This window comes from Spermophilus citellus (assembly GCF_964194105.1).
Source record: "Spermophilus citellus genome assembly, chromosome: 9".
Lineage (NCBI taxonomy): Eukaryota > Metazoa > Chordata > Mammalia > Rodentia > Sciuridae > Spermophilus > Spermophilus citellus.
The window spans coordinates 85,462,534-85,489,829 of NC_138191.1; the positions used below are offsets into that span (position 1 = coordinate 85,462,534).

The window sequence follows — 27,296 nt, forward strand, 5'->3', positions numbered from 1 at the left end:
TGAGACCTAAAGTGTACAATGCACAGGGTGCTGGATGGGAAGTGATCAGCAAAGCAGTTAGGATCCCTATGATAGGTTATGCTGTTTTCCAAATATTTCATTCTTCCTCTCTGAAGGGCCATCCCAATAGAATTTCACATACCCTCCCTGCTATACTTAGGAAGACCAGGTGACTTGCTTTGGCCAATGAAACATGGGCAAAAGTTCAAAAGACATTGTGTGGTTCCATGTCCCCTTTCCTGCTGCTGTGACAACTGGCAATGTTCCAGCTAGAGGCTGATCTGACTGGTCCCAGAGTTAAATCTAAGTGTGGCAGAGTAGCATCCAACTTCCAGTGAGCAAATAGTATGTGTGAGAAATAAACTATGTTGTGTTATTTTTTTGGAAGCTACAAAAATTGGGGGATTTTTTTTTACTGTAATATATCCTAGCCTATCTTGATTAATACTTTCCCAGTCTTTGCTGAGCTTACCTTCCAGTGGCAGGGATAAATACTAAGCAAATAGCAACACAGTAATTAGAATATCTCCAAGCTTCATTTTCTTTTTCTTTATCCTTATTATAATACCCATCTTATGGGTTTGTTGCAGGGTTTAAAAATGTAATATATTTGAAAATCAAAGGGAGATTCGTAGAGAAAAGGGACAGGGGAGGAGAGAATGGAGAAATACTGGGGAATGATATTAGCCAAATTAGAGGTTGGGGTTGTAGCTCAGTGGTAGAGCGCTTGCCTAGAATGTGCGAGGCCCTGGGGTCAGCACCACATTAAAATAAATAAATAAGTAAAATAAAGGTATTGTGTCCATCTACAACTAAGAAAATATTTTTTTAAAAAAGAAAGAAAATAGATGACTTTTTTTAAAAAAGATATTAGCCAAATTATATTTTTACACTGTGTGCATGTACGAATATGTAACAAGTAATCCTACATAATGTACAACTAAAAAACACCAATAAAAATATGGAAAAATGAGTAATAAAAGGCAATGAATTTATTAGCTATTACACATATAATAAAAGGTAATGAAGTTATTAGCTATTACACATATAAGTATTAAAAATTTATTTTATGCCAGGCACAGTGATGCACACCTGTGCATCACCTGTAATCCCAGTGGCTCAGGAGGCTGAGACAGGAGAATTGAGAGTTCAAAGCCAGCCTCAACAAAGGCCAGACACTCAGCAACTCAGTGAGACCCTGTCTCTAAATAGAATACAAAATAGGGCTGGGGATGTGGTTCAGTGGTTGAGTGCCCTTGAGTTCTATCCCCTGTACCACATCCCCTGCAAAAAATTGTTTATAACAAGCCCTTAGCTAGTTGAGGAGAAGGTATGATTCTGGCTTTTGAAAAATATCCTAATATTTATTGGGGAAAATATATGAAGAAACAAAATTACAGGTGTGTACCTGTGGCATTGGAAACTCTGCCAGATAGAACCAAGCTCATTAAAGAAAAGTTAATGTTTTCTCCAAAGAAAGGAACAGTAACAAAAATGAAGAAGGAAAGAGTAAAAAACATGAGAAATAGAGAAAAAAGCATGAAAAAAAGGCCACAGCGCTCTAGGAAAATTACAGGTGATTTAATAAGGCTGAAGACTAGGATGCCAATAGGAAAGAAGCAAGACACCAGGGAAGACGTGTAGGCAGAGTCCTGAGGGGGAAGGGCCCAGTACACCAGCCTGAGAGTTGGGTTTTACGACACAGGAAGCAACTGAAGAATTTTAAGTAGGGAAATATCACAGCCAGATTTGCATTCCAGAAACATCCCTCAGAAGGCTACACTGAGGATGGAAGAGGTTGGAGTGGGAACACGAGGAGTCTGCTGAGGCATTCTAAATGAGAGATGACGGGGGCAAAAATCAATGGCAGTGACAGGTGAAATGAATTTACCCTTGTTTTCTGGTAATCAAAGCCAAAGTGGCCCTATATTCTTGTCTGATGAAAAAAAAAAAACAAATCTTACAAGTTTATCTGGAGAAACATTTTCCTGAGGTGTTCAGGATGAGTGTAGTACGAGTATCATAAAATGCAAATCACGTAACACCATGGAGATCTGGTTCAGTGATAACTTCATAAAAGACATTTTTGTAATATATGTTTTGTGCATAAATTATACACATTTGGTTTGAAAATACAAGGAAGACTAAAGATGAGAATAAAATCAATAAATAATCCTACCACTAAAAGACCATTATCATTAATTTTGAGTGCATATCCTTCTATCCCTTTTCACTAATTCAGAATGAGTGCAAAACACAAACACAATTCTACAAAAAGCAAAAAGCAAATTTATTTATAGAATCAGGTCAATATGTCAATAAGAGTTAAAATAATAAAGGAAGATGGGCTAGAGATTGACATACCACAACAGGGAAAAAATAAACCCAATACATTCCAGGGAGTGTGGATCCCTCAGTAAACCACACACATACACACACACACACACACACACACACACACACGCAATTATGAACAGTCTCAATTTGATAGGTAAAGCTCAGTTCTTTTGTTTTTAAATTTCAACCTTAAACTAAATCCAAGCTCCTCTAGAGATTCTTCTGTCACCAACAAAAACTGGACCTTGGCTGACTCTTACAAGTGGTAAAAGTAAGGAGAGGCATCCCTAGGCACCACCTTCTCACACTGAAAGACCAACTCCTCCAAGAAGAGGAAGAGAAGCAAAAATCTCTCCTAACATAACAGGAGAGACTGCCATGCTCGCTCAGATTATTCTCCTGGTTGTTATTTCTCTGACACGATGGCTGGAGATACCTTCTGCATAGCACACATCACAGTAATGCCCCTTTCACTGGCCCTCTCTCCCCACACATCTTTCTCCCCAGAAGACACCCACTTCTGCAAGGTACATGGTGACCTTTGCTCTCAGCTTCAAACTTCAGCTACAAGTCCTGAACACAAGATTAATATTTCCACTGTGGTTAGGAACATGGTTGGTTTTGTTCTGTTACAAAATTATTTTTCAAAAGTATAATTTTAGAAAAATGCTTTTTACAAAACTTATTTTGCAGCGAGATACTGCTTATGAAATGAATTACATTGCGCACATGGGATTTACCTTGCTTTTATCTAATTTATACTATAACCTATTCATTTTCCCAGTTCAATAAATACACTTCAAAGCTGCTTTTCATGGCTTTAATCATAAGTAGCACAATATGCCCATATTACACAATAAAGCTCTTTCCCATTTTTGCCCATTATACATAGTGCAGTGATTAACATTCATGTTTATAAGTTATTATGTGACACTTTGATAAATACCTTAGATTTTACCCTAAGCTTGAAATTGAGTATGAAACATTTTATGGTTATTGATACAAATTGATAACTTGCCTTTTAAGAAAACTGTATCAATTTACATTTCTACTCACAGTGTTAAAGTTCCTTTTACTACAAAGCCTTCAATTCTGGCTATCTTTCCTTCTGAACCCTTTAATCAATTTAGTAGTGAAGAATGGTACCTTCTTGCATTAAGCTGCATTTTTAAAATTACTGTAAAGAATAAGTATATCTTCAAGTGTTTATTAGCTGTCAGGGCTTGGGATATTTAATCAATCTTCCACCTTACGCCCAAATCAAATATTTCCCCACTTTTCTCTTTTCTATACATACACACATGAGCTCCCATGTGCCCTCACACACACATAGTACACTAATAATCACTCAAAAATAGAAATAGGAAGCTAATCATAAAAGAATATTTGAGTTTTGATAAAACATGGGCTCTTCAAGATTCTTCTAAAATTGAGGGTGGGGGTGGTAGCTTAGTGGTAGAGTGCTTGCGTAGCATATGGGAGATGTGGGGTTCGATCCTCAGCATCACATAAAAAAATAAATAAAGTTTAAAAAGGAGTCTTCTAAAATTGAAATACAAGCAGCAGAGGTGCATCAAAAGGAAAAATAGAGAAAGAGCTACACCGTGTGTGTGTGTGTGTGTGTGTGTGTGTGTGTGTGTGTGTGTGTATGTGTGTGTGTTTTCTCCCAAATTCTTAAAATCAAATCATATAGGTAAACCCTCCCCATTGCATTTAGGACAGAGTGAAAGACAGGGAAATTGGAAACTGACAAGGTCTTAGACCAGCTGAAGCGCTCTTTTTTTTTTAAACATATTTATTTTTTAGTTTTTCGGCGGACACAACATCTTTGTTTGTATGTGGTGCTGAGGATCGAACCGGGCCGCACGCATGCCAGGCGAGCACGCTACTGCTTGAGCCACATCCCCAGCCCCCTGAAGCGCTCTTGCATAGAAACAGGAAGCAGGTGACAGGGCTGCTTTCTTACTTAATAATATGAAAATTATTTTACTGTTTGCTTCTATGTCACTGGCCCATTTTTCTTTTAAGGAATTAGCTCCCCTCCACCACCAGGGATTGAACTCAGGGGCACTCAACCACTGAGCCACATCCCCAGCCCTACTTTGAGTTGTTTAGTGCCTCCCCGTTGCTGAGTCTGGCTTTGAACTCCGGATCCTCCTGCCTCAACCTCCAGAGCTGCTGGGATTGCAAGGATGCACCACCACACCCAGTTGAATTAGCATTTTTAATATTGACATGTGAGTGCATTTTATTTAATCAGGATGTATTTTTGCAACATACACATTAAATATTTTTCTTGGGTTATTTTCAGCAGTAGAACAATTTTAATTGAGCAAAAACTCTTAATTATATATTTGATATAAGCTTTTTATTTTTGAATCACTTTAGATTTACAGAAAAGCTGTAAAGATAGTACAGATTTCCCATACACACTTCACCCATTTCCCACTAATGTCCTCTTACTGTTCCAGCATCCAATCCAAGGTAACATATTGCATTCAATCTCAGTTTGACTTTTAGTTTTGGTTGCATTTCCTTCTGATTTACTGAGCCAACACAGTTCAATTTCTTTTCCCAAGTTGACCAAATATTTAATAAATAATTATGTTCTCCTGTGATTTGAAATACCAACTTAATCACATACATGGCTTCCAAATTGGTATTTCTTAAATTAAATTTCAAAATTTAAAGCAGAGATGCAATATTTAACTTTGGCTCTTAAAGCACAGTGTGTGTTTGCTCTAAAATGTGTATTGACTGAAGAATGAATAAATTCACTTATTCTGGGAAATGCATTAACTTTCATATAGTCATGAACTTTTTGATTGCCTAAAACAAACAATCTGTAACATAACTGTTTGCCCAAAAAACAAATGAAACATATGTCCGCACAGAGACTTATACAAAAATGTGTGAATTTACAATAGCCTACAACAACCTGAAAGCCAGGCATGGGTAAGTGGATAAACAAACTGTGGTATATCCATACAGCAATAAAAATACAAATCATTCATTTTTTTAAATAGACAAAAGAAATAGATATTATGTAAATACATTTATAAAAATTCTAAAAATTACAACCTAATACACAATGCAATAAATCAGAACAGTAGTTGCCGAGAAAAGAACTATGAAGCAGATGGAGAAAACTTTTAATAGTCATGGAAATATTTTTGTTTTGGTGGTTTCCTAATTAAATACGTTTGTCAAAAATCATCAAATTGTAGACTTTAAACAAGAGTCATTTATTGCACTGAGTCAAGAATTCGATAAGAACTTAAAAATGCAGAAAGCATAAAGAATACTCCATTGGTTCTAGGAATGTATGTTATAATTCACCTTTTTATTGATTTAATTCATCTTTAAAATTCTCTGTGTTCATCTATTCTTAAGAGAATCTTCATACATACCTATAATATGACAGATTGTTTAAATAAATTTGGTGACAGGGATGAGGGAAGAAAAGATGTGGAGACCAACCATCTAGCACACTAGAGGAAAGGGTGCTTATACCTAGCCTGAGTCTCAACCAGCAGCTGCTGTGAGCAAGGCTTTGGCAAGAGATGTGCTGCAGTCCAGTGCCTGGAGTGTCCCAGCCCTTCTGTTCACCTGGCTCTCTACTCTGGGTAATGCCCAGAGCTCAAAACCTGGCCTTCTTCACTGTTCTCTCTCTAGCCTAACCTTTTGCTGAATGCTCACATATGCTCAGGGCTTCTGATATCATCACACTACTGAATACCCACAAATCTGTATCACAGATCTCTCTCTCACCTGTTTTCCTTTGCCAACCACTCCTGCTGTCCATGAAACATTTTATTTTCCAAGGTTCTATCTGAATTCAAATACCTATACCTAATCATGCATCTTCCCCCTCAAAATTCTTTCATACTCTTATATTACTGTCAAAGAAAAATAAATGCCTCTTTTACGTGAAAAACATAATTCCTGCCAGTCTGTCCTTCAGGTCTTAATTACTATCTGCATCACTAGTTCTTTGAAACTACAAGAACCCTCTCCTCAGAAAAACTCCACCATATACATTTTACTTACATTGTGCTATGATTTCCATTGACCCATCATGAAAACATAGATCTCTACAAGGTTCACTTCTATGAACTGGTTTCTTTGAGGTGACTCTCAAGAATTCCAGAAGCACTTTTCAGATAACTGTAATTGCATACTGCACAAATGTCTCCAGACTTGGAGACAAAATATGCCTTCACCCTGCCCAAAATTTGCACCTTCTTCCTGATCCTTTATTTTTCAGTCAGTGGCAATACAATGCCCTCAATTAATTAGAACACTAACTTAATAGTATCATTGACTTATTTTTTCCTATACATTCCACTTTTAAATAGTAATTATGTTGGCCTTCCATAATTGGTTAATTGTGTAAATATAGTCTCTTGGCAAGTAAGGTGTTAAATGAATATCCAATTGCTGACCCATCCTACACATTCCAGCCTTTTCTATCTGAATAAAAATGAGTCTCACTCTTTACAAACTATTACAGTTTGGATCAATGTCTGCCAAAGGTCCATGTGTTAAAGGCTTGATCTCCAGAGCAGTTCTACTGGGAGGCAATGAAACTTTGAAAGGTAGGGTCTAGTGGGAGGTCCATAGGTCACTGGGGATGTGCTCTTGAAGGGGATTGTGGGACCCCAAACTCTGTCTCTCCCTGCTTCCTGACTTATGATGCAAGTGTTTTGTTCTGACACATGCTCCCTGCCATTGCTATCTGTAATCCTCACGAGAGGCCCAAAGCAATGAGGTCACTCAATCTTGGATTGGAACCTCCAGAACCACAAGCGAAATAAACCTTTTCCCTTTATAAGTTAATTTCCTCAGGAATTTCATCATAGTAATGTGAAGTTGACTAATACAGTAACCAATGCACCAAACTCTCAAAACTTCATTCCTGAATTTTCTCCATAGTCTCCTAACTCTCCCTATTCCTAATCTCTTTCTAGTTCTAATATCTCCCAGTATGTTTTTAAATGGACTCTGCTATTCCTTTTTCAAGCTCCACAGAAACTTTGGTGTCATTCTCCTCATTCTGAAAGCTATCTATTCCTGGGACAACTTTTCTAGGACTAGCTGATACTTTCAGATAGTTGATAGACCAACAGAAATAAGGAAGCTAGGGAGTAATTCTTATTTATTTGTGTTTCCATGGGGGATCTTAGAATACAGCTTCCCAGCCTCTGTGCCTCTATACATAGTGTTGACAAGAAGCCGAAATAATCATACCCTCCATTTCCAGGACAGCCCTGCGGGTCCTGTAATCAAGAACAGTTTTACTTGTGTATCCCATAATATTAACATTTCCAAAGCATGCCAAAATGATGGAGGAAAAAAAAAAAGGAGAGGCATTTAAAATAGGCCTTGACAGGCACCATGAAATACCATGCAATGGTATTTTATTGTCTGAGGAATTCAACATCAATGACCTATGGTGAAAATCTTCATGATTAGATCCAATTATGTTTGGAAGAGATATTTCCCAGTTGGCCCAGGACCAGAGGAGCAGGAGATGAGAAATGTCACCTCCAAGCAGCTGATGCATCTCGGGTATAACAGGGCATAAATGTCATCCCCTAAGGATGAAGTCCAACCGAGAAACAAAATCCACTCAGTGACTACCTGAGAGGGGACCCAGGAATCTAGTAAAGGAAACCTCAGAGCAAAAGCTGAACAGCCAAGAACAGAACCCAAACATGAGTCAGAGGAAATGCGACAAAAGGTCAGACCTTGGGGAGGGAAGCAGGAGATGCCAAGCCAGCAGAAGGCTGAGGACTGGGATCAGGGATGTGTCCATCTGAGGCCAAAAGAAGCTCTCTCCCTTGAGCCACCAAGAGGGTTAATAATTCTTTACTGAAATGAAACAAAACTTAATTCTTGGTTGAAACCTGAGTGATTTCAGGAGGTTATTTTAGTCTGTAAATGGGCCTCTGTTTTGGGTTTGTTTAGCTTTACTTTCTCCCTCTATTCTCCTCATTTATCTGTGTGCTTATTCACTTTATGTAATTTTTTTTAAATTTAATCTTAATAAGATAATAGCTTTCAAGTTAGCCAGATAGATAAAAGAAAACCTTTTTTTCTAAATTGATTGAAATAAAAGTAGATCTAACAATTTCATACAGGGAAAATCCAAACCATTTATGATCATTAAAATATTTGTATTACTGTTAGCTACTATTTACTTATTTTTTTAAATTTGTGTCATGCATTGTACTTGTTGACTTCTGTATGTTCATTTATTGATTCCTAAATGTATTCACAGAAGGGATTATTATGGTCCTATGTAGATGAGAAAAGCAAAGCTAAAAGAGATCAAAAAATTTCTCAGGATTCCATAATAAGTAAATGGCAGGAATGAGATGCAGACCTGTTATGTCTAATTCGAAAGCCTGTGTTTAATTACTATCTTAATTACTGTACAAAATAGATTTTATTTAAAATATTCTGATTTAAATAGGACCCACATAAAGCATGTCATTTGTTTAATGAACATCTGCCAAAGCACTGCTGGATATTAACTACTTTTCCAAGTACCCTTGGGACCAAAGAAAAAGAGAATTTAACTGTCTCCAGCCTTTCCGAGCTCTCAAGTCAAACTTGAAGACAAGACATAGCAAAATGAAGCCCAGCAAAAATCATCCCAAGGTCATAAGCCTTGAGTTTGGGCTCTAGAGATACCACTTCCTAGCAATGTGACCTTCCGCAAGTCGTTCTTACTGTGTAAAATTAAGATCATAATGATGTGAGCTTTGAGGGTGTTTTGAGGATAAAATGAGATAATGGAGACAATGTTCTCAACCTCAGGTGACTTCCTCCCCACAAAGGATATTTGGTAATGTCTGAAGGTTGTTTGGGTTGTCACAACTTGGAGCAAGTGGGGTGAGTCTGCAGGTATCTAGTTGACAGAGGTTGCAGATACTGCTGAACACCCTCCAATGCACAAGACAGCTTCTCTTCCCAACAAGAAATGATCTCATCCAAGACATGAGAAGCCTCAAGGTTGAGAAGCCCTAATGTAGACAAGCATTTAGTAGAGGGACAGAGGCATTTAGCAAGCCTTCATATTAACTCATTACATTTACGTGAAAGGTGGAACCACTTATAAGGAGCAAAAGAATTAAATAGAGGGGCTGGGGTTGTGGCTCGCCTAGCATGCATGAGGCACTGGGTTTGATCCTCAGCACCACATAAAAATAAAGAAAATAAAGTCCATCAACAACTAAAAAAAAAGAATTAAATAGAAAATGATTGTTAAAAATAATAATCACTTTAAAATGTAATCCTTTAAGAAATGTCTTACAGGACAATATAGAAGGCGAAAGCACAGGCTTTGGAGTCAGATGGACTTTGGTTTGAATCCTCACTATGTGCAATGTTAAAGAAATTAGAGGGCTGGCATTGTGGCTCAGTGGTAGCATGCTCGCCTGGCAAGCGCAAGGCCCCGGGTTCTATCCTCAGCACCACATACAAACAAATAAAGGTACTGTGTCCCATTTCAACTAAAAAATAAGTATATATAAAAAAGAAAGAAATTAGATCCACTAAACCTCTAAAATCCCCCAAGCTTTAAAATAAAAATAAATACAATTTCTCCTCTTTTATATGGCACAGATTAAATGAGTTAATTTATATGCCTGGAACATAAAAAGCTCTTAAGTATTTTTAAAATTTTAACATATTGAGTCTTAAGCAAAGACTAGAAAAAGTAGAGACTTTGGGTTGGTGAGAGGAAAAATAATCAGGCCTTGCTATATAAACTTAAGCAAATTACTTGGCTGGGCCTTGGTGTTTTCGTCTTTAAAATGAATACAATAATGCTTTCATCCCAAGATTATAGTAAGAATCAAATGAGACAGTATTTTAAAGCATTTTTAAGGTGTTTAGCACAATAGATGTTAACTACCTAAATAATTATTAGTTACCTTGTCTGGGGGAGTGAGGGACAAACTACAGATGTACTAAGTTGAAGTAAATAGTAAAACTTGCCTTTGCCAGAGCAGAAAAGTGAGGTGTTCTAGAATACTCCAAAATGTATAAACACTCCACCTTGCAGAAGCCCTGCAACTGCATTTGAAAAGGAAGCTGCACCTTCTCACAATCCCCATCCTTCAGGAAGCTTTCTTCTTTTGGCCCAGGATGTCACTATGACTTATCTAAAGCTGAATGAGAGTACAGCCCTTGGCTGCAGTTACTGGAAAAATAAAAATTGAATTCTTGAGCTACAAATTTAACTGCATGTTATGAGCATCAAAAAGATCCACAGCAGTAACTATTCATAAATGAACTCAGCACAAGGCATGATTTATCATAAGATATTTGCCATTCTACCTCTAAAAATGATCGCTAATGACATTTTTATGATTGTCTCTGAAAAATCGCTGTTTGTCAAGCAGTAATACCAGAGATGGAATTACTTACTAAGTAACCGACTTCAAACTAGCCAATATAGATTCTATCCAAAAGTATAATAAATGCTGTTTCAGAAAGCACTGTGTAAATTTCAATGAAAATAATCAGAAACCATCTAACCCAAGCTACTCTTCCATGGCCTTTTAAAATGTCCCATACCAGGTGCTTCAGATCATTTCCAATCAAATAAAGGCAGTGTTTAGACCCCCTCATTTATTCTAATATATCAAAGAGGAAAGATTTGTCCACCTATGAATGAAATGTAAAACATAACATATGTAACTTTGCTAGTCTAAAGGACTTAATGAGTGCTTTTCCATTTGAAGTTCTACATTTGCTGCCATTTGGCAAAGTTGATGATCTCATGGCAAGGCTATAGGGTGTCTCTCTTGCACTTTCTGAATTCATTTTGCATTTTTATATGCCAAATATCTGCCCACATACCACATGGCATGTTCAACAACAATTTCACTTTCGGTTACAAACTATACATTTTCTAAAGGCCTGACCTGTCTGTCAAAAAAAAAAAAAAAAAAACGAGCTACTTCCTAAGTTGTCTCTTTTTGGGAAATAAAGAATAACAACAACCCTCTACTGGAAATATTCAACAGTTCTTTAAGACTGTTAAATCATCCACAACTGAAAAATTCTATCCTTTATTAAATATAGGATGCCTGTAGAAACCAGTAATAAAGCAAATATTACCTGTATCTGTTTCCAATATTCTAAACTTTGCTAAAACATGGTAAATATCAGGTCTCATCAGACCAAGATTCCAAGAAATTTTAGATACCCCCCAAGATTCCAAGAAATTTTAGACACCGCCCACTGCTCTTAAGGTAAAAAGTAGGCTCCTTAAATTCATATTCAAGGCACACTAAAAATTTCCACTGTGAATCAGGCATGGTGACATACACAGTGACCCTGGCTACTAGAGGCTAAATAGGAGGATCAAAAGTTTGAGGCTCACCTGGGCAACCTAATGAAACCCTGACTCAAAATTAATTTTTTTAAAAAGGGGGTTAGAGATGTAGCTCCGCGGTAGAGCACTTACTAGCACATGCAAGGGCTTCCCTGGGTTTAATCCCAGAATGGTGGGAGAACAAAAAGAACTCACAAAGTGACCTCAGGCCACTTTTCAACCATGGAGTCAAATATGTTCTCCCATTCCTTTGCACGGGGAGAACTGTCTAAGGTCAGCATTCCCTCACTATTCCTCAGACCATCCGTTTTCAAACATCTGTGCTGTTCCACTTGCTTGTGGGCCCTCCTTGTCCTTCCACAGACTCACAGCCCACTTAGACTTCACCTATTCATTGCCCTGAGGCCAGAGGCTGTGGTTCTGCATTTTGCACAGATACAATAACTGTGGCACCTGGAAAGCATCCAGCCACTTAGGGAAAACAATGAAAAGGATATTTATGAGGGCTAAAGGATTTAAACCACAGAGTTCCCTGGACCTCCACGGACAACAGGAGCAGGAACTACTCATTTCCTGCCAGCCACAAGCTTTCCGGATATCCACCAAGAGCTGCTCCAGCTGCCCAGTCATGCCCACCCTCCTCCTCAGTCAGGCTCTTTCTCTCTCAAAGGACACCACATCATATGACACGGTTTTCCAGATTCCCTGGTAATCAAAGAAAACAAACTGAAAACAGGAAAGGATGGTTTCGTTTCTGCTTACATTGATCAAAAACTGAAAAACCCAGAAAACCTTCTAGGGATGTGAAGAAGTGATGGATCTGATGGATAGCTGGTGGACATATAAATTCTGAAGGAAATCTGGTGTCAAAAAGCTTTTACGATGTGTATTTTTCTTAACTTGGCATTTATAAACATTGATATTAGGATATTTATTAAAGCACTGGTAAACTGCAAAAATTAAAAAGGAGCAATTTAAACATTTGTCATTAGAGAATGGACTAAATAAGGTATTATACATGTATGTATTCAATAGAATACTATGCAACCCTTCATAGAGATGCTTGAAATCTGTATTTTTAATCAATGTGAATGCAAAATCAAGTTGCAAAGCTGCATGTATAATATAATTATGAATCTATGCAGAGAGACAGCTGGAAAAAAATGCTTCCTACTGCTTCCGGGCATGGTTCCCTGAGGTACCTGAGAAGGGATGTCTGAATCATTAATGTGGTACTGCTTCCATTTTGATCACCTCCCAGCACAGGTGAGTCTTCTAGCATACGTGCAGCTTCTAGAGGCAGAGGAACCCTAGGGATTCTCAACCATTTCTATTTCACTTTGAAAATATTCAAGTTTACTTTACGTTACAATTAAGGTACACAAGGAGAAAAGTAAGAAACTTGGTTTTAAAAGGTACCCAATTTTCAGAACTGGGGAGGTGGCTCAGTGGTAGAGTACTTGCCTAAAAAGAGAATAACTTTTTAGAGGATTAATCCAGATGGTTCAACATCTAAATACTGTGTACATTTTCCACATTATCATAGCTTGGAATTCAGGATTCATCTTAAATTAAATAGCACCTTACAACTGCTAGCAGAGAGACAGGAGTAATGTGATCAGTGCAATGACCTACTCATTCATAGAAACTGCAGAACAAGTGTTAGGTTGTTTGAAAGAAAATGTATAAGACAACAATGGAGCATCTTTGAACACTTAGAAGTTTTACATTTGTGAGGAAGGGATAGGAGAAGTGGGGAATTGAGCATGTTTAACAACATCCCCAAAGCAGGAATCAGAAAGCAAGCTTGATCAACATAATTGCTAAGTGTTTTTTCAGAACCAGAACTATTGCTGGCACATAAAGTGGTACTGCATGGATAAACACAGACATTAATGATTTGGGATTCAAGAGATGGATTCTGAGTGTGAATTTTAAAATTCTGAATATGAATATGTTTTTAGGACCACTTATCTGTCTTAGTGTGTTCCCTTTTATACATTCATAGGAAAGAGATGATACTTACATTTAATTAAGTCTAAACATATCCTTTCAATAAAATTAATTTTCCAAATAACAAGAAAAGTTTGTTTATATTTTATCAGCAAATTTATTCTTAGTGATACATAAAATAATGTCTTACAATAAAAAGATTAGATAAAAGTAAAACAGTAATTATAGAAAAGGAAAATCAAGAAAACCAATTGAAAGAATTCACAACATTTCAGAGAATCTTAAGACTTTTTGCTGCTGGTACTTTTTTACATAGAAAGTGTCAGCAGAATATTTTTTTACCTCACCAAGTCACAAAGGCCACCTGGCTATTAGAAGATATCATCACTTTAAGATTCATCCCAATTTCCTGACTTGTGGTAGTTGTAGGGAAAACTGATTTGAAAATTGGCAAAACTGGTAATAGAAGAATAATTCCCAGAACTGAAGGACAAGTATACCCAGAAAGAAAAGACCCACTGAATCCCTCCACACAATAAATTAGAAATCACCTGAGCAGAGGCACATCATCTCGAAATCTCAAAACTCCAAGAATAGCAGGATAATTGCTAACAGCTTCAATGAGAAGAAAATCACATTTCAAGGATTAAGATTCAGCATAGCACAAATTTCTCCATGGCTAAAATGGCAACAAAAAGACAAATGTGCCTTCAAAATTCTGAAACAGAATGACTTCCTAAAATTCTAGATCCAGAAAAACTATCCATCAAATGAAAACAGAAGGAAAATATTCTCAGATGCAAAACATTTCTCCTATCCAAGTACTAATTAGGCTCAACCCTGCTTAGTTAGCTTCTGAGCTTCCGAGATCAGAGGAGATCTGTCATGTTCAAGGTGGTAGGGCTGTAGACTCAGATGCACAACATTTCTAAAGTTCTGCCTTTAACACACTTTTTCCTAAGCAGGTATTGGAAGATGTGCTCTATCATCAATGGAAGGCATTAAACCAAGAAAGAGCAAAGCATGGAAATCAGGAAACAAGGCATCTGACATCAGAAAAAGGTAAAGTAATCTTCAAGAAGACTGTACTGAAGAAACTATCAGCTGTCCATAATCTCACCCATTTCCTCTTCTCTAGACAAACCTCCACACACACACACACAAAAAAAAAAAAAAAAAAAAAAAATCCCAGGCTCTCCAGCAATTGGGGTTAAGTAATGAAACTAACTTCTAGACAATGAGATGTACATGGGAGGGATATGTGCCTCTCCCAAAAATGGACTATAAAATTCTCCCACTTTTTCATGCTCTGACTGAATGGATTTGACCAGGAGAGCTCTGGAATACAAGTACTGAAGTTAGAACTGTCTCTGTTCTATTCAAGGTCCCCGAATGACAGCAGGAAGCAAAATATACTGGCCCCACTCATCTGAATCAGCAGACAAAAGGTCCCTGTGCCACCAGTAACAGCTCAGTACTGTTATATGACCAAAAAAAAAAAAAAAGATTCCTGTTGTACACAGCCAAAGAAGAGTCACTATTTGGAAAATGACGGATGGACCTCTATTTGTATTTAGCAGCAAGAACTCCCCAATCCCCTCTAATCTCTCTTCTATCTTCTCATTCCTCCTAATTACTGCCACTACTGCTACTACCCATCTAAACCACTTGCCTGAATTTGTCCTTCCTTTTAAGACAGCCAAGACAATTAAACAAGGTTTTCTGAAGACTAGGAGTAGTACAAAATGAGATTAAATTATCTAAATGATCTGATTTATAAAGTATGATACACTCTCCTTAATTAACCAACTTTGTTCCATTTTAGCTACTATCTCTTTAGCATATGCTATCTATTAGCCTACACCTGAGCACTTATCTTTAATAAATTGTCCAAGAGAATAATGCACAGAGAAAAGCAAAGCCTCCTTTCCACTTTTCACAACTCGGATTAGAGTGAACTGTTCTCATCAGCACAACATACAGGTCATTTCCCCCACTGAACAGCACATAGAACCCATGGCATTTAGGTTAGAAATAACAAACCCACTTTCCATCTCAAATTGTCTTTCAAGGAGTAGAAACTGTGGCCAAAGGGATTCAAAAACCCTTTATTGAAGGTATTACAAAAGCCTCTATTGAATATTTTTATGAATCAGGCAGAACCTCATTATTTCTAAGATATAGTCATTGGAAGTTCCATTCTAGATTTAAAATTCGATTTCTAGTACTGGAAATTATACATTTTAATAAGAGTTTTCCATTTCACTAAATACTTTGAAAATTCAAAAGATTTTTTATATATGGGCAAAATCTATTATCATGGCACATTATTCAATAAATCATCTATCTTTGAAGCTTTTTCAATATAATCTTTTTCCCTCAAAATGAGGTTTACCTTTGATATTTCAATGTAAGAACATAAGAATGTGTTGGTATATTGATCTCCATCCAAAAACCGACATTCAGGACAACACTCAAAATTCTTGGTTATGATACTCACTTTTGGAAATAATCAGCCATCATCTTGTTTATACTTTAGTAGTATTATTTATAGAATTTATATAACATCCTTTAGTGCAGAATAATGCACTTCACATCCATTATTTCATTTATCTTTACAATATCCCTGTAAAGAATGGTGAAAACACTTGCCTTGAACTATTTTAATTGGAAAAAAATTAACCAAAAAAGATTTATAATTCTTCTTGATGTACATAAGCAGTTTCTAAGTAGAGTGCCTGTATTAATTGGAGTGTAAACTCACAAATACTCAGGATATTTTTGTCAATATCAAGAATGAGGATAGCAAAGCCAAATTTCTGGGGTTTAACCAAATTTATGCTTTTAAAAATAATTATCTTCTCTCAGGTAGTATTTATATGTGTTATTAAAAAACTGGGAACAACAAACTAGCCTACAATATATAGCTGAAAATTAGAACAACAAAAATCACATTATTGGGCTAGGGTTGTAGGTCAATGGTAGAGCACTTGCCTAACACTTGTGAGGCCCTGGGTTCCATCCTCAGCACCATGTACAAATATAAAAATAAAATAAAGATAGTGTGTCCATCTACAACTAAAATATTTTTTTTAAATCACAGTATTTCATGAATAAATAGTATGTAATATTGTCACTGTTTTTTTTTTCACAATTTCACACTGATACGTGTCATTACTAATGGTAAAAGGAAATTATGACCTTTTGGCCCATGATTATTAGGTTAATACCAATAACCATCAAGATTTACTTTCAGTTTTACATATCAGTCAATTATCTTGACACAAATTAACAGCTGATAGAAAACTTTCAATGATTGCCCCTTACAGGAATTTAATACAAATAATTATTGATGACTATTTTAAACTATCACACATTTTAAGAAATCTCTAGATTACAAATGTATGAGACAACACTATAGATATGATTTTAAAAGCTAAGAAATATTCTTCATATGCAATAACAATAATGGGTAACCAAGCAAGTATCTTTGCCTGTTCACTACAGAACAGAATTCAAATGTTTTATAAGGAATTGATTTTCCCAAATTAAAATGAAAAACAAAACAAAACACCCCACTATTTTTCAGACTTCCCTAGACTGGGGGATGGCAACTGACATAACTATGATCAATAAGATATGAATAAAAGTATACCATTCACATCTCCCCAGGAAGCTCTCTTTTTCCTTATCAAAAAGACAAACTCAGAAGCTGTGTGCCTTCTGCCTGGTCCTTTCTTGCCTGTGGTACAGATGCCATGCCTGAGAGGTTCACTAATTGTCTTTACAATGGGAATATAAAATACATAAACTAATGATAGTGGAGCCAACATCAAGGAGGTGCCTGAAACCTTGATGACCTCTTTGGTTTTAAGGACCATCTCCTTCCAGACATATGAAAAATAAAACTCTTACTCATTGTAGTAATATGTGTCAAACTTTTGGTGACTCCCAAATAAGTGCAATCCTAACTGATAAAATATCACCATTATATCTCAATTGAATCCTTTTTTTCCTATCATATGACTTAATGCAAAAATTAATTCCTGAACTTAAGTCAGGCAAATTCAAATGGAAATGTGTATATGCTATATCACAAGCACACACACAAAAAAATATACTTCGTCCTTTACATTTACTTATTGCAAATGACCATCTCTTCTTAACTTTAAAAATGTATTTCTTGATCATGAAATCAAAAGGAAACTGCTGAAAACAAACTTACATTAAATGGTAAAAAGGCCAAACTACTCTACTATACATTTTTTCCTATAACCCAAATGGGGGAAATAACATTTTTTAAAAGCTTATTAGTATTCTACAGCTGTATCCCATCTTACCAAAGATTATAGCTAAGTAGGAGGTGTGACTCACAGAAATAGAGTTTTCCTCTTATAAATTGCACCCATTGAATAAAATTTTGGAATCTTTTCTCAGCAATACAAAACAGAAACTCTTGGAGTTTCATGCTATTCTTTCTGCAATGAACAACAAAAAGAAATTTATAATTTTTCCAAAATTTTCATGCCCCAACTTCTTCAGAATGAGAATATTTGTACAAGCTCGCCTAAAATGTGCAGTCCAAGATCAGTAATTAAAAAGATCTTTAGACACTAATTTTTTCCTTCAAAAATATAAAATGAAAAATCTTAACAATGACCTTACATGTTCAGTTAGAAATGTGTTTGGCTTGGAGTAACAGAAAACCTAACAGGGGGTTATTCATAATTAGGGGGTTATTTTTTTCTCACGGAACATTAAGTCTAGAGGTAGGCAGCACAAGCTGATATGTCTTCCCTAAGATGTTACTAAGGACCCAAGCTACATCTGTTTTTCTGCATCATCATCCTTAGCATATGGGTTTATTCTTCGTGCATGCAAGTTGGCTACTCACTTCAAAGCTGAGCACCCATATCCAATGGTCTAGAGAAAGAGTGAAAGTCAAAAGTAAGAGCATTCTCCTTGCGAAATCATTCCTTTTATTTAGAAGAGCTCCCCAGAAATCCTTGTCCTTGGAACCACTCCTATCTTCAAGAAATATGGGGAAGCTGAATGTTTTTCTTGCCAACTTGTATAGCAAAGGAAGAAGAAAAAGAAACTGGGTGAATGGATGTTGAATTAGCCCATCTGCAGTAACTGTCACATCTCCAGAGAATCATACCTGGTGCCATCCACATGAGCATCACCTCCTATTTTAGCCAGCTTTTCATTACTGTGACTAAAATATCTGACGAGAAGAACTTAGAGGAGGAAAAGTTTATTTTGGCTCATGGTTTCAGAGGTTCAGTCCATGGTTGCCTGACTCTGTAGCTCTGGGCCTGAGGGGAGGCAGAACATCATGGCAGAGGGTTGGCAGAGGAGGGCTGCTCAGCTCATGGCATCCAGGACACAGAGAGAGCGCCTCTTGCCAAGGACAAAATATAAACCTCTAGGTATGTCCCTCATGATCTACTTCCTCCAGCCACTGCTATCTGCCTACAGTTACCACCTATTAATCTATTCAAATTATTAATCCATCAAATGGATCAATCCACTGATTAGGTTACAATGCTCATAGTGTGATCCTTTCACCTCTGAACATTACTGCATCGTCTCAAACATGAGCTTTCAGGGGGATACCTCATATCGAATATAAATATAACCAAGACACAAACACAGAAAATGTGGATACATTTAAGTAAGCATTGACGATAAACACAGTAAAAGAAAACATTAATTATATAAAAATGTCCTGGGGATATAAATAAAATGTGGTGGAACTTCATTTTGAAACATGGGGAATTATCAGAATCAAAACCATACAACCCATACAACGTCTTTATGTTATTCAAGAGACTGGGTGTTATGATTAATTTCATCAGTTAAGACAAAATATGGAACATAAGAATAATGACTAAAACCATTATCATTGTCAACATGAATGGATTTGTTCCCCCCAAATTGTGCTATGTGCTGTACCTATGTAATGGGTAAATGGGATAAGACATTTCTAACTATTGTAATTTTCTGACCGTATTAGGGTATTATAATAATTTTAATTTTAAAATTAATTTTCTGAACAACTTTCTTATGAATGATAATTAATTACATGGGCCTATCCCAAAATTCCCCTAATGTTTTGTCAAACAAGATCCACAAATCTGGCATTTAACCAAACCATAATACTGGAAATAACCTCAGCGATTTTCATAATTATACCCTTTGATTACACAGAGGATGCCACTGACCAATTAGTGGCATCTCAACTTTGAAACTCAGGGCTTCCAGTGCCTTGTCCTCATTTATTCAATCAAGGCACTACCAAAACAACGAAACATATCTCCCCCCCACCCCCATTCAGGGAATTGTACTAGTCACAGAGAAAAGTGTATATAGGTATATATTGGCAGTGTCCTTGAAAGTAATTTCAACTATTTTAACAAATACTGGAATAGAAAAGAGAAAAACCAACATTGGCCTTTCTTTCTCATTGGAATTCAGAGATGTTTAACATTCTGTAGTTCTTTTAACATTCTGAGATTACTTTATAGATGTAAGATAAGAGAAACATAGCATAGTTTTCTTTTTACCCTCAAAAAACCTTCCAATAAATACAGTCAATGACAGTCTAGTTTTTTTTTTAAGTCCCTAATATTTGATATGAGTGAAGTTAGTTTTAAGTGAGTAGTTTTACATGAGAAAGGGAGAATAATCCCCAAAAGATCACTGTCTTTGTGCAGTAAGAAGGTCGAACTAGCAGCAGATGGAAGGATCTTTTCAAGGTATCTTAAGGTATGTGTCTAAGTCCATGCATGTACACATACAGTGGAGGAGAGAGCGTATTCTGGGGGCTGAGTGGCCTGTTTGTGTTTCACTCTGTTTGAACACCTGCCAGTCCTGCTATATCCTACTGACCTACTGGCTTTCTAGAACCTGCAGGAAAATAAATCCTCCAGCATACCAGTGTACAATGCCAGGGCAACTGTCACTATCCACAGACCTTCACAGGCGACTCTGACTATAAAACAAGTTATTGTCCCTAAGTCATTTTCCCTAGCAAAGACAATAGGCAAAACAAACAATATCTGGAAGTCTTTCCCAGGAGTTTACAAACCCTCAATATTGGATGCAAATGTTTTAGTGTATAATAATTTTTCTGAATAACTGAATTATATATTCATCAAATTTTCAAATATACCTATTTTTAAAAGACTATCATGTTATCCCAACTTATTAAAATATTTCCTTCCCATTCAAAACAGGTATCAAGGAATTAAAACTCACTATAAATTTAAATGTCTTCTCAAAATAGGTCAATTCTGGTTTCTTATAGGAAACATAAAGTTAGAAAATACTAAGAACTCAAAATAAATAGGCCCTGTCACTTTAATTGAAGGAACTCAAGTTCTCTTATGGCCTTTCAAGGTCTCAATGTTCTTAGGTATAAAACAATAAGTTTGAAGTAAGTGATTTCTAAGATCACTTTCAGTTCTGAAAATGAGTCAGCACTGTGATATAAGCCAGGAAAGGCAAAGACTGAGAATCCTGGTATTTTTTTTCCCTTAATCCCCTAAAAATATCAGCAAGTTGCTTGTGCAAATAATGCTATTTACTTTCTCTAAAGTTTTAAAGTATCCATCTGATAAAGGATTTTCTTAGCATTTCCCACAGAGACAACAACAGATAAAAAGTACTCATGTTTTTCAAATGCTTTAATACAACTTGGAGAGAACTGGTTTCATAGAGAAAATATTACCTACATAGGTTTTTGTCATATATTTCACTGATAGGATGAGATTTGACGTTTAAATCACCAGTTTAAAACTAATAATATTAATTAATTTAAATAAGAGTTTTAAACTGATGTTTAGGTTATATTTCTATATAAGATACATATTATAGGGATACTCAATCAAACTAGTATTTTCAATGATATTAATGGATACTGTGGCTGAGGAGTTAAAATAGAGTGTTTTTTTAAAAGCACACACTTTCAATTCAGACAAGACAGCACATATTCATCTATCCCTGCCTCTTCTTTATAAGTATAATTATAAGCCCTGGAAATAATGCAGTCATCCAAAGGAGGACTCCAAATGGTGGAAAGAGGGTGGTGGACCAGTGAACACCCCTGAACTGCAGAAACAAAGCCTCCTATCTAACAGTAGGTTACCCAGGTGCACAGTCCCTGACCCTGTCCTAGCAGCAGAACACGGTACTGAATAAATTACCCAAATTTTTCTTTAAAATATTTTTAACTAAAAATATTTACACCAGGAATAGACATGAACAGGAAAAAAAGGCCCAACATATATCTAATATGAACTTCAGAAGACATAATCAAAGCAAGACAATGTATGATAAGATTATACTTCGAATTTTCAATAAGTCAAGAAACACAGGAGTCATCTGATTCATGATGCATAAAAACATTCCAAGAAAGAGCAATAAAAAGTAGCCCACAAGAGCATCCTATAGTGGGATTCATCTTAGTGAAACTACAGAACTCCAAAGACAATGAATAGCCTTAAATATAACCAAGACACAAACACAGAAAATGTGGGTACATTTAAGTGAGCATTGACGATAAACGCAGTAAAAGAAAACATTAATTATATAAAAATGTCCTGGGGATATAAATAATGTGGTGGAACTTCATTTTGAAGCATGGGGGATGATCAGAATCAAAACCATACAAGGTCTTTATGTTATTCAAGAGACTGGGTATTATTATTATTAATTACATCAGTTAAGACAAAATATGGAACATAAGAATAATGACTAAAACCAGAAATAGGATATATAACATTCAAATCAATAGAAAACAGACTATAGAAACATTATAGATCTAAAAGAGTCAAGAGGGAAATGTAAAACAGAAGAACAGAAGAAGAGCAAGGACAAGGAAATGTGCTCCAATAAGAAAGGACACCACATGTCAAAAGACAAGTTTATTAAAACTGACAAAATAAGTGTCTGAGGAGGGGGCACTGTCACAGGTTGGTTGCCCTGGCAAGCTGACTCTGACATGAAGTTCAGTGTGCAGTTCTATTAAGGATGGCCTCCTTATGAATGCCTGAGAAAGGATGGGGAAGGAAGCAGATATGGGCAAAGGGAGAAAGAGCACAGTAATGCAAGCCCACCAGGAGCTCCAGAGCTACAATGATCCATCTGAGTTATGCCGAAATGGACTAATATTTATTCTCCACATGGATCAGCCATTGGATGGGAGCTGCCCTAAAAAAGAGTATGATCTGAAACAATGGGGCTCTCTACAGCTCAGGCATTCCCTGAAGTGTCTGACAATTGAAGGCCACTTGTTGACAACATGCTCAGGCTCGGGTCACCAGTCCTTCCTTGAAGAAGGATTTGGCACATCACAGTTTCCACCATATTACTATAAAGTGGTGCAACAACCCATGTTCAAAGGAACCCATGTGTCATTATCAACAACATCCCCATGTCTTCTCCAAACCATGCTGCTTTTATTTTCTTAGAGGAATGGGTGAAGCTTCATGTCACAATAATAAAAGATAAATCCAAATTACTAACCCTGAAAATATTTCTAACTTAAGACTCCTTGCTCTCTACTTGAAATAAGTCAAATAAGATTTAAAGAGATACCTGGGACTCTTTATTCCTTCATGATTTTAAATGTTCATTTTATGAACCAAAATGAAAATATCATTTCTGTGTCTAGTGTCTTTATGAAACAAATCTGTAGTTGTACATACACAGCACCTGTTATTTTTAAATACCTGTCTCTAGAAGGCAAAGGACTCCCAAGTTCAGAAAACCATACATGATTGATTTCTTATTCCTCGATCAAAACAACCCTATTATAAAAGCAAACAAGCATGACCAAGTGGGTACCCTCTAGAGAAATTTAGGATAATTTATTTTTGCACAATATGTCAAGCTAGAAATAAACTGAAAAGTAAATAAGCTGATAAAAATACAAGTAGACACATGGCAGAATTATTTAGCTCACAACTGTATAAGCAATATAGAAAGATGACAGATATATAGATTAAACAATCTCAATCCATCAATCATTCCATTTCAACAATTTCAGTACATTTAACACTCTTACTTTTTTTGTAAATTAGCAAAAAATGGCACCCTGCTGTTTAAAAAAAGAAAAACAATAGAAGCATACAGTAAACATGTTACTTGCCAAGTCCTATAAGTATTGATTTGTAGAGTTGAATAAGCCAATATTATGCTGAAGACACATGTTGACATTAAGGGGTTCCTCTCTTGGGATGTCAGAAGATAAATGAGGTGCCCTGAGAGGGAAGCACAGCTGAACTTTCCTCTACCTGAAATGAAATTACTGGCTTTTTCCACCTTCCTGTCATTTCATGTGCAGAAAATTCCATATCCTTCCCTAAACCTGAGATTGGGGATAATACATTTGAGGCCCCCAAATTGTTTTTGGTTTTATAAAAATTATTGGCATAACAACAGTTTTTAGCAAAAGGAAAGGGAAGAATTTATGATCCACTGCAAGTGGGGGTAAGTATCTAGACTTTCATTATATTTTATTGTAATTTTTTAAATTTAATATGATGCCTTCGATTACTACAATAAAGCCAAGACTTACCGGCAGCTGGAAACCTCTGAGTTTAAAAAATGCATGTGATTCAAAAAACAGTTATATCACATACAGATGAAAATGCAGAATGCACACAATGCATTTCTATTTAGTAGCACAACATACATGTGATGTAAACATAATGTAAATGCAATGCAATTTTAAGTGAAAGTTTCACAATGTTGAAAAAACTATGTGTATGTCATACATGTGATGAATGCATAATTAAGATCTGTTCCTGTAATTAAGAGCTATTCCTCTACGAGCTCCTCCTAATACTTGGTTTAAAGCTGTTGGCTACAGTGGGTTCCGATTTTTGTGTGAAGTATGGCACATGGAAGGTCGTCTGTGAGAAAGGGAAAGAAAGAAGCAAAACCGGAAGAAGGAAGAAAAGGCAAGAAGGAAAGAGAGGAGTTGGGGGGTAGAGGGTCTCTCCCCACACTTATAGCTTGGAGCTGGGGGTCCTGAACACAACCCAGGCCCCCTCACCAGACATTATGCAGAGCTTCCCAAAAGTTCTCGGCAGAGCCTTCTTTATTCCCAGGTTTGGATGCATCCCATTTGGTGCCCCAGATCCCTGGGTTTGTGTGTGTGTGTGGGGGGGGGGGGACAGCCCATCAAATTCTTGGGTACTTCAGGTTCCCACCAGTGCTCACCACCCGCAACCACTGGGCACCGCGCTCCCAACCACAGCCAGCACTTGGGTTTCCTTCTATCTCACTCCATCCTCCCTTGGATCTCCCTCCTTGCCAGTGACTCGCCAAGAAGTCCAAGGGCAGCAGCACTGGCAAGAAGGAGAGGACGAAAGGGAAGAGGCCAGTCATTGGATTGACTCTAAAGGGGCGCCAACAACGCCGTCAAGGCGACCATCCTGGCTCAGTGGCTCCATTCCCCTTCGCCTCGCATCAGCCCCACAACACCCACACTCTCCATTCCGACTTGGATGTGTGATAAAGTAAGAGAAGGGAGGCTAAGGAATAAACCCGCAGCCTCCTAGGCAGCCCTTACCTTAGGCTACCCTGGTGGAAGCCGCGCTCCTCCCGCCGGGGGCGCCTCCTTGCACCACAGCGCTCTGGACCCCGGGCTCCAGCCGTGGCTCAGCCGGGTGCGGCTCGACAGGGTATGTACTGGGAGCAAGCCTCCTTGCTCCGTGCTGCCTGGCCGGCCACTAAGAGACCGAAACTGCCCAGGCGGGGCCAGGAGCTCCAGAAAAGGGCGCTCGGGCCGGGCTGGGGGCGGCTGAGGAGCGCGCGCTCTGACTGGCGGACTGGCGTGGGGGTTCCGGATCAGGACACCACAGTCCGCTGTGATGCACCCGCGAGCTTTTATCTTCTCAGCTGACCCTCAACGCCCTGTCCCTATCCCCCCGCCCCCCCCCTGATCCGGAAGAGACAGCTCCCGAGTACCACTTGGTCTGCAGCGCTGCGCTCCTCAGCCCGGTGCGGGGGGAATAACAATGTGACCATATTGCACGGACTAGAAGCTGTGTAGTAGGTTGTAACTGCTGAGGCCACCACCTGTCAATTCTCAGGAGGAAAGCATGCCGTCTGCAGTCAGCTGGCCTCTTCCTGATCGCCCTCCCCGCTTCTTTCCTTTCCCACCTACCTCTCCGACCTCCCGCAATACTCCACCGGCACGATACTAGGGGAGTTTTGCAAAATAGCCCTCACTCGCAGTCGGGAGCTCACAGCATCTCCCTTTCCACCAGAGCTGAAGGATTACGCACAGCCTTGTGTGCCTATCAGCCGGATGCCGAAAATCCTGGTTTGAACCTCACGCTTGCCCGGGCCCCCTCCCCCGCCCCCATTCATAATCCCAGAGGCCGTCTGCCACTACACACCTCCCCCAGCCGCCCGCGCTTGCTCCCATTCGCCTTCCCTGGAACGTGTCAGTCACTGGCTGTTCATCTGCCATGAATACAGTAGGAAGGAGTCCGCAGCTAAAGGCTGCACAAAGGGGGATGGGGCGGAGGTGGACGGACTCAGGGCCGGGGGTGGGCGGAGGCGATGCAAGGGAGCTAGCCAGCGCGTGTGGAAGGAGCCAGAGCGTGGGAGCCCGCTCTCTCCTGTTGCACAAAGGACTCCAGAGTGACAAGCGGAGTGCTCCCCAAACCAACAGGTTAAATCACCTCTGAGGAGGTAGTCCATCAAGAGGGTCTGGGAGTGGGTTCCATAACTTGGGAATTCGTGACACAGCAACAGGCAGAGGCCCAGGAAACCTGACTTGATCCCTGATCCGGCTTTAGAAACCCAGCTGGGTGGAGTCCTGTGTGTGTGTGTGTGTGTGTGTGTGTGTGTAGGGGAGGAGAGAAGAGATGGGAAAAGTCCAGGTCTCCTTTTCCCTGGGTGACAAGCCCTTTCAGAGAACTAGAGAGGAAACTGGTTAAGGTAAAGAGAAGGAAGATAGGAATGGGTAACTTTGTTTGTTGAACTACTAAATTAGCTAGATACCAGAAAGACTTTAATGGATTAAATTACCCATTTCTTAATTCATTCTAGTAAACACACTCATTTTGCACTGAACAGCAGTATACCCTGTAGATACAGGGGGTACAGGGATTATTAGGGCATAATCTTTTATTGGATTCAAGCAGTTCACAGTCTAATGAGAGAAATAACTATGAAAACCCAAAATGTCTAATGCTAGTTATTATACAAGGAAAGTACATACCAATTACATAAGTGGAAGCAATTTTCTCTATGTAGGAGGAGGAATGGGTCAGGGAATTAGATCCCATCGGAACTATATATTAAGGAACAAATAAGGGCTTACCAATGAAGCAGTAATAACTTTCTATTATTCTCCCATTAACCCAAACCAGTTTTACAAACCATATAATGAAAGGCCAACCTGATAGCTTTTCTTTTTTTTTTTTTAAGAGAGAGAGTGTTGGGGGGGGGGGAGAGAGAGAGAGAGAGAGAGAGAGAGAGAGAGAGAGAGAGAGAGAGAGAATTTTTAATATTTTTATTTTTTAGTTCTCGGCGGACACAACATCTTTGTTGGTATGTGGTGCTGAGGATCCAACCCGGCCGCACGCATGCCAGGCGAGCGCGCTACCGCTTGAGCCACATCCCCAGC

General features: G+C 38.0%; 1 protein-coding gene and 2 long non-coding RNA genes across 7 annotated transcripts in view; 2 read left to right on the top strand and 1 right to left on the bottom strand.

Moving 5' to 3' along the window:
• PDE4B (phosphodiesterase 4B) overlaps positions 1-25,974 on the bottom strand; it is a 540,698-nt gene extending 514,724 nt beyond the window's left edge. For 3 of the 5 annotated variants that reach the window (XR_014023900.1, XM_081308894.1, XM_081308895.1), the window contains exon 1: positions 25,227-25,814. The gene's annotated coding sequence lies outside the window, so the exon portion shown is untranslated. The other 2 variants (XM_081308892.1, XM_081308890.1) reach the window with 2 other exon arrangements.
• Positions 7,994-14,705, top strand: LOC308656722. The gene is made up of 3 exons (XR_014023788.1): positions 7,994-8,080; positions 12,835-12,955; positions 14,608-14,705. It is a non-coding gene; the product is annotated as an uncharacterized lncRNA (long non-coding RNA).
• Positions 25,205-27,296, top strand: part of LOC308657327 — a 58,002-nt gene continuing 55,910 nt past the window's right edge. The window contains exon 1 of the long non-coding RNA XR_014023901.1: positions 25,205-25,338. This is a non-coding gene — a long non-coding RNA (uncharacterized lncRNA). The remainder of the gene's footprint in view (positions 25,339-27,296) is intronic.